Below are 7,271 nucleotides of genomic sequence, written 5' to 3'. Positions count from 1 at the left end.
GGGTTCTCCCACGGGAGAACAGCCTGACAAATAACCGATAGGGCCTCAGCATCTCTGCAGGAATTGAGAAAAATTGGCTCAATGACAAGAAAAAATGGGGTGGAAGAGGTTTTGGGATACAAGGCCAGTTCTGGCTTTTGTTCTCAGTGTGAGCCGAAGGGGGACAACACGGAGGTCTTAGCATGACCGTGTCTCTCCGTTGTGTTGAACAGTAAAATACAGCTCAGCAGTGGGAATTCCAGTGTCTTTGCCACTTTAGTGCCATGGTGAAAATATTAGCAGATTCATGCAATGTCTGGAAATGTTTAATGAGAGAGAAAAAGAATAAGAAGTAAACCCAGGAGTTTGCAAATGAAAATTTGACATATCAAACCAGAACATCCCTAAGTTCCTGTGCTGGGAGGAGTCTCTCAATGTACTCCTTCAACAGCTGTGAAGAGCAAGGAGTGATGGGGGGTAGCAGTCCCCCTCCGTGGTTGCCACCTCTTTCCTCCCGTTGGCCAGGGCAGCCCAGCTTAGTGCTTAGGTCACACCAGGAGCCCTCTTGCTTGGGCTCACCTTTCTACCTCCTTTTACAGATCCTTTCATCAGCACCTGCTGCATGACACCACCGTGGGCACAGCCTTCCCCAGCACCCTGCCGTTCAGCTCCCAGTGACTGTGCATCTGCACCAGGCCCCATCCTGCAGACTTCCAGTTTTTCTTTTCTTTTCTTTTCTTTTCTTTTCTTTTCTTTTCTTTTCTTTTCTTTTCTTTTCTTTTCTTTTCTTTTCTTTTCTTTTCTTTTCTTTTCTTTTCTTTTCTTTTCTTTTCTTTTCTTTTCTTTTCTTTTCTTTTCTTTTCTTTTCTTTTCTTTTCTTTTCTTTTCTTTTCTTTTCTTTTCTTTTCTTTTCTTTTCTTTTCTTTTCTTTTCTTTTCTTTTCTTTTCTTTTCTTTTCTTTTCTTTTCTTTTCTTTTCTTTTCTTCTCTTCCCTTCCCTTCCCTTCCCTTCATGTCTCTCCTGTCTCTCTGTGCCATCCTGAAGACAGTAAATATTTCCTTATCCTGCTGCTAATTGTGCTAATTGCTAATAGCTTCGCAGATAAGATGGCATGTTTGATGAGACTCCTCAAGCTGCAGTGATTCCTTAGTTCATGAGAGGTGTATTTTCTCTCTGAGTAGCTGCCCTTTGTAAAGCTGCCTACAGGTCCTCAATGCACTTGTGTCCGGAGCAGCCTGACAGAGGAGGGGAGGAGGGAGATACACAGACTGGCAAGGTTTTTGGGGTTGCCTGTGGCCATGTCGCCACTCTCTCCAGAGGTGATGGAGCTGATGTTTCTGCCCTGCAGCCCTACAGAGCTGCATCCTCCATCCTGCAGCCCCGGCAGTTCCGTGTGGGCTCTGCCAGGAGACCCACCCTAGCTGGAGACTTCCCAGTGCAGAGTGAACTGGGGCTGGTCAGAGGGGTGCCGAAGCTGGTAGCTGCCTCCTGACAAGGCAGGGAGTGGCAAAAAGCATATTTGTAGATGTGGCACATTTATTATTCACTGGCACCAGGAAAGGGAGGGGAATAAAGGTTCTGAGCCCGTTGGGAGGGAGGCGATGCTTCGAGGTCTGAACTGGAGGGCAGGAGCTAAAGACAGAGCGCAGCAGGGCTCCTGTGTGCAGCTTGGAGGGCAGCGCTGGGGGACTCTGCCCTTGGCCCAGCTTTTCAGGAGGTCCTGGGCCCTGGCCGTGGCCATGAAACACCCAGAAGGATCATCTCCTTTGAGAAATACAGCCAACATCAGTGCTGGGTGCCTGGGCAGAGAGGGCTTTCTGGGGGATGGACTAGAGGACCTTCAGCAGTCCCTTCCAACCCAAATCATCCTGGGAGGTGGGGATCAGCCAGCTGCTGGGCAATCAGACTCCCCCAGACTGTGTCTCAAGAGTTTCTTCCCTGGGAGCCTCGCTGGCAGCTTTCCCTCATACCCTCCTGCCTGGGCACAGCAAGAGGCTTTGCAGACAGGGCTCTGGCTGTGCTTCCCTGCAAAGCTGCTGGGAATCAAGCAGAACTACTCATGTTGGAAAGTCTCCTTATTTCAGGCGAAATAAGCCCAAGCCTTTGCTTTTCACTTGGACACCTAGCTCGTTTGCTCCTCGGGCTCGGCAGAGCTCTCCCTTTCGGGATCTGCCAGGTCACAGCACTGCTCCCATCACAGCCTCTGATGGAGCAAATGTTCCCAGCTGTCATCTCTGCCCAAACCAACTTTTGTCTGTCCTGAGTTTTCAGAGAAAAGCTGTTTTTCCAGCTTGAAATCTCAAGCCTAAACTGTTTACAGTTTTGACACGCTTCTTTCGAGATTTCAGCCAGAACTTGACCCATTTGTACCCGGTAAGAACAACCAGTCAACATGTAGGGACTATGTCTTCCCGGAAGCATCCCCAGGCCCCAGGGCTCAGCTGGTTTTTAATTACACTGCTGCACTTCACAGGGGGCTGTCTCATTTCTGCAAAGGAAGAAACAAAGGAAAGAAAGCCACAAGGAGAAACGAGAAAGGAGCAACACGGAAACTTGGGCAGTTCAAGTGATGACATTGCCTGCAAGGGTGCACTGGGGTTAAGTATGACATGTAGGACAGCAGGTCATATGTAGGTGTACACTGCACATTCTATACATGCTATAAATAACATGTACTATACATGATGCCTTATAAATGACACAGTACATGTATACACATACTATACATTATATATAGTATTTATTACATGTTGTATAATCATACAGGACAAGGACAAGGGGTAACGGGTACAAATTGAAAAGAGGGAGTTTTACATTAGATATCAGGAAGAAATTCTTCACGGAGAGGGTGGTGAGGCACTGGGACAGGTTGCCCAAAGAAGCTGTGGATGCCCCATCCCTGGAAGTGTCCAAGGCCAGGCTGGATGAGGCTTGGAGCAACCTGGTCTAGTGGAAGGTGTCCCTGCCCATGGCAGGGGGGTTGGAACTGGATGATCTTTAAGGTCTCTTCCACCCCAAACCATTCTATGATTCTATGATCATGTATGACATATACACATGTCCTATATCATATATAATATAATATTTATATTCATGTATATAAATACATGAACAAACAGACATATATGTGTGTGTCTATATGTAGATATTGCCTGTATCGTCTGTGCTGTCACCCATTCCTGGGACAGCTCGACAGTCAGTATCACAAAGGATTCGTCTCTGCACCACTAGAGGCCAGTGTGCCCCTTAAATAGGGAGGCCAACGCACTCCCTAACGCTGCCTGTTGGGAGGACAGCGTTTCTTGAGGGATGGGGTCCTGTTCCCCCAGGGATGCTGGGGGGGTCAGGGGATCCCGGTGGGATGGGCCAACCCTTCCAGCAACGGGCCCTGCGTTGTGCCCTTGCGCAGTGCTGCTGCGCTGCATGGCCCGAGCGTGGTCCTGCGCCCGACCTGCTGCCTGCTCAGGGCATAACGCGGCCGTAGCTGTGGTCCTCGCTGCGCTTGGAGACCACTGGGACATTGCGGTGGCAGAGCAGGTCCCACAGCTTCGCCCCCCAGTCTTGGGGCCACCCGGGCACCGGGCTGATGCAGCAGCAGAGCTCCGGGCTGGAGATGGGCAAAGAGCTGCCGGCCTGCTTCCCTGGCTGAGCTGCACGGTGGCTTTTGGGTGGCCCTGAAAAGTAAAATCAATTTCTGAGAAAGAGTGGAAGACCATTGCAACGGTTTGTTTAACTAAAGATGGAGTGTTTCATGTTGTTTCACACAAGTTTTCACCTCGACGTCGGCAGTAGCAGCAGCAAATTGAGACGCCTTTCTCCATACGAGATAATTTTGACCTGGTAACAGCAGAACCTTTGTTTAGTGAATGTCAAAATGAAGCGTGTAGCTTTTAAAAAACTGTTCTGAATTAGGTACCTTTTGGTTCAAATCATTTGCCAGCCCCAGATCCATCTGGAATTCTCTTTAGCAATGGGAGGATGAGGGGAGAGCTGGGGGTTGAGCTGGGGAGGTAGCACTGGGGTGGGAAGTGGGGGCTGGAAGGGCAGCGAGGAGGGACTGTTTTGCTGTGTGAGCTCCTTGATAACGCAGCTGTATTTTGGGAACTCTTCATTTACAGTTGATGGTTTTTAAAACCTTGTTTATTGCTTGGCTGCTTTTATCTTTGGGAGACGGAGAATGGGACCAGAGTGTTTGTCCTGTGTGTAACGAATTCTCTCCTTTGGCCAGTCTGGGAAAACAGTAAACTTTGGGGTAAGACTTCACGTGCCGTTAGAAGACAAAACCAAATGCTTAGCCCTAAGTCCTTTTTTTTTTTTTTTTAATGTGAAGCAGAAATAGAGACAAGAAACAAAAATACGTGATATTTTTCTCAGAGTCCTTCCAAAATCTTTTCTTTCTGCCTCTTAGGTATGCACTTGAACTCCTGTTCACAACCTGGAAGAGGTGAGATTTACTTTGAAATGACCTGAAACAGGTTAAGGTCCCAGGAATGACCCTGAGGGTTGGGGCTGAGGGTCCGTTCCAGTGCTCACAGGCAGGCACCAAAAAAGCAAGAATGGACAAAACCCAAGTGTATATGATATCCCGTGGCAACCTTCCATCTGTTTTCAGGTCAGGAGATTCTCCCACTTGCTTAAAACCCAGCATTATCACTTGTCCCATGCTCCGGGGCAGCTACTGGCAGAGAAGACCAGGGATTCGATGCAGCCCAGTGCCAGCTCACCTCCGTCAGGTTCACGCTGAGCGACCCAGGTCAGAGCAACTGCTGAAAAGCAGAAGAAGAGCCATGCAGAGGGGCTGTCTCATTGGGGTCCCCAGGAGGGAGACCTCCCCTTGCTGTGCCCCTGGAGCATGCAGCCATTGCAGAGATGGGGCAGGTTCCGAGCTGGCTGAAACTTTTGAGTTTTGCTGGTCTGATTTTGGCTGGAATAGGACAACCCCCATGCCAGGCTCGGGTCACTGCTGCCTGCAGCTTTGCTGGTTGGAAGCCTCATGGGAGCAGACGGTTTGTTTAACCCAGGAGACTTCAGCTGGGAAATGTCAGGCTGAATGAACCGCTATTTCCTCCGGGACTTGGGTCCCCGCAGCTGCACTCCAACGTAGTGAGAAGAGGGTCGAGGAGAGAGGAAATCTGCTGACCTGTGCTCTGGGTGCTCGTAGTGTGTGGCACAGCCATCCCAGCATCTCCATGGCCGGGGTGCAGCATTCTCCCATCGCTTTCTGGAGCTGGGTGCATCCCTGACGGGATGGCTGCATCTCCCAAGGAAGCTTTGCTGGGCACCATGCGGGGGTCCTTGTGCTGACCAGCACAGCTTTGTTGGAGATCCACTGGGTTCCTTGGAGATGTGTTGATCTGCTGCTCTGGCACACGCCATCTGAGGACATCACTCCAGCAGCCTCAGCGGGCACAGTACTGGACTGGCCTTGCCCCCCTGCTCTTCTCCTGGTGCAGAAAGGACTGTTTTCTGTATCTGGCACTGGGGCAGGAGCCCAAGGAGCTTGTGGAAGATGCTTGTCCTGCCTTACTCATGTCCATCCTCTTGTAGGTCCTGCCGTGGTGACACTTCTGTGAACAAGGAGCTCCTGACCATCCCTGCGTTGCATGGATGGAGCACAGAGCTGCATTAGCACAGGAGAACCAGCATGGCAATTGCCTCTTCTTCCTCCTCTGGAGACATGCCCCATGGCACCATAGGGGATTTCCTGACCACCCCGATCCCAGTGATCTTGCCGGCCTGGGAGCACTGGAGCCTGGGGCCTGCACAGGAGCCCAAAGGAGCTGTAACACCATATTGCTTTTACAGAAAATCCATACAAACAAAAGACTCCAGGGGAGGACTCGCCATGAACCAGAACAAGCCATGGACCAGAACAAGCAGAGAGCAGCCCTGAGAAAAAACGACATTATTAGCCCCACCTCGCCTTCCAGGCCCTAAATCCCAGAGCACGGCTTGTTGCTGCGAAGGGTCTGCCGGCGGGGCTGGGGGCTGCATCCTGGCGGCACGCGTGCCCCAGCACTGTTCCACAGAGAGCCCTACTCCGGTCTCCTGCCCACGTCAGGGCCCAGCTGGGTGTCTCGAAGGAGCGCAGTCATGCAGGGGTTAACCAGGGTCCTTTCCATGCACAGCTCTCCTGCCAGTCTGCTGAAATCCACTAACAGAATTAGCACTGGAAATTTGTGCAATGTACTATGTTAAAAATAAAAAAAAAGCATGAAATACATTTAATCTTTTATTTCAGAATTGCATTTGACATCTAAGTTAAATAAAATGTTCCTGAGGTCATTAAAAATCAGAAATAGTACAAGATTTGGGTTTACCATAGTTTCAGAATGAATCAGGTTTCTGAACTTGTTTTAATCTCTGTATAATTGCTTTTCTGTATACGGTAACCTTTAGAAAATGAGTTTAATAATTAGTCATCTCAGACTAGTTAAAGACAACATCCTGCCCTCAGTTCAGTTTTATTTTCAACAAAAAACCAATGCCAAAGTAAATTCTTCACTATAGCTGGAAACATAGATTCAGGCTACACGTTTGGCAGGTGAAACAGCTTGTGTGAAGCCCCCTAAGAGCTTGAAAGTTTAGCAACGATCATCTTGATAGTTTTTCACTCTTCCTCCGCAAGAAGAACTGGCAGAGAAGTGGAAAGCATCAAGAGGCAGTGCCAGCTGCAGCTAGTCCCTTGGCTCTGCCCATCCTGGGCACGGACCCCCAGAGCAGTGCAAGGAGAGGGTTTAGATGGACGGTGAAAGAAGGGGCATCTTGCCTGGACCACCTCTCTTCCCAGGATGGCAGCTCCGGACAGAGTCCAGGTGCAGGTTCCAACTCCTTTAAGCCCATGCCTTGGATTTGCAGGAACTCTTGACATTTACTGTCCAGGTCATTCCCACCAAAGACAATGGTTTCCATGATGAGCAGGCTAACAGCAAGTACTCCTGGCTTGGAGAGACCTTTTTGGACATCCTGTTCCCCTTGGGGGGACTGTGCTGCAATCCTGTTCACCTGGTGTCTCCAGGAATGGGTTAACCCTCCACCCTGGGGACTCCAGGTTGCTGATCCGGTTCCCAGCCCTGGAGTGCCCATTGAAGTCAGTGGAAAAGCTCACATCAGGGATGGGATGAAGCTGTAATCCCACAAATGTGCTTATCTTTGGATCAGGAGCACTCAGCGCTTAAACGTCTCTCGCAGACAGCTGAGAGTGTGTTTTGCTAAAGCAAACTGCAATTACATTTAGTATCTTCAATTTAGCTTGACATGTTGCCTCTAGAAAGAAGAGATGTCTTGTATTA

This window comes from Eurypyga helias, unplaced genomic scaffold, assembly GCF_000690775.1.
Source record: "Eurypyga helias isolate BGI_N326 unplaced genomic scaffold, ASM69077v1 scaffold22257, whole genome shotgun sequence".
Lineage (NCBI taxonomy): Eukaryota > Metazoa > Chordata > Aves > Eurypygiformes > Eurypygidae > Eurypyga > Eurypyga helias.
This window is presented reverse-complemented; position numbering follows the sequence as displayed.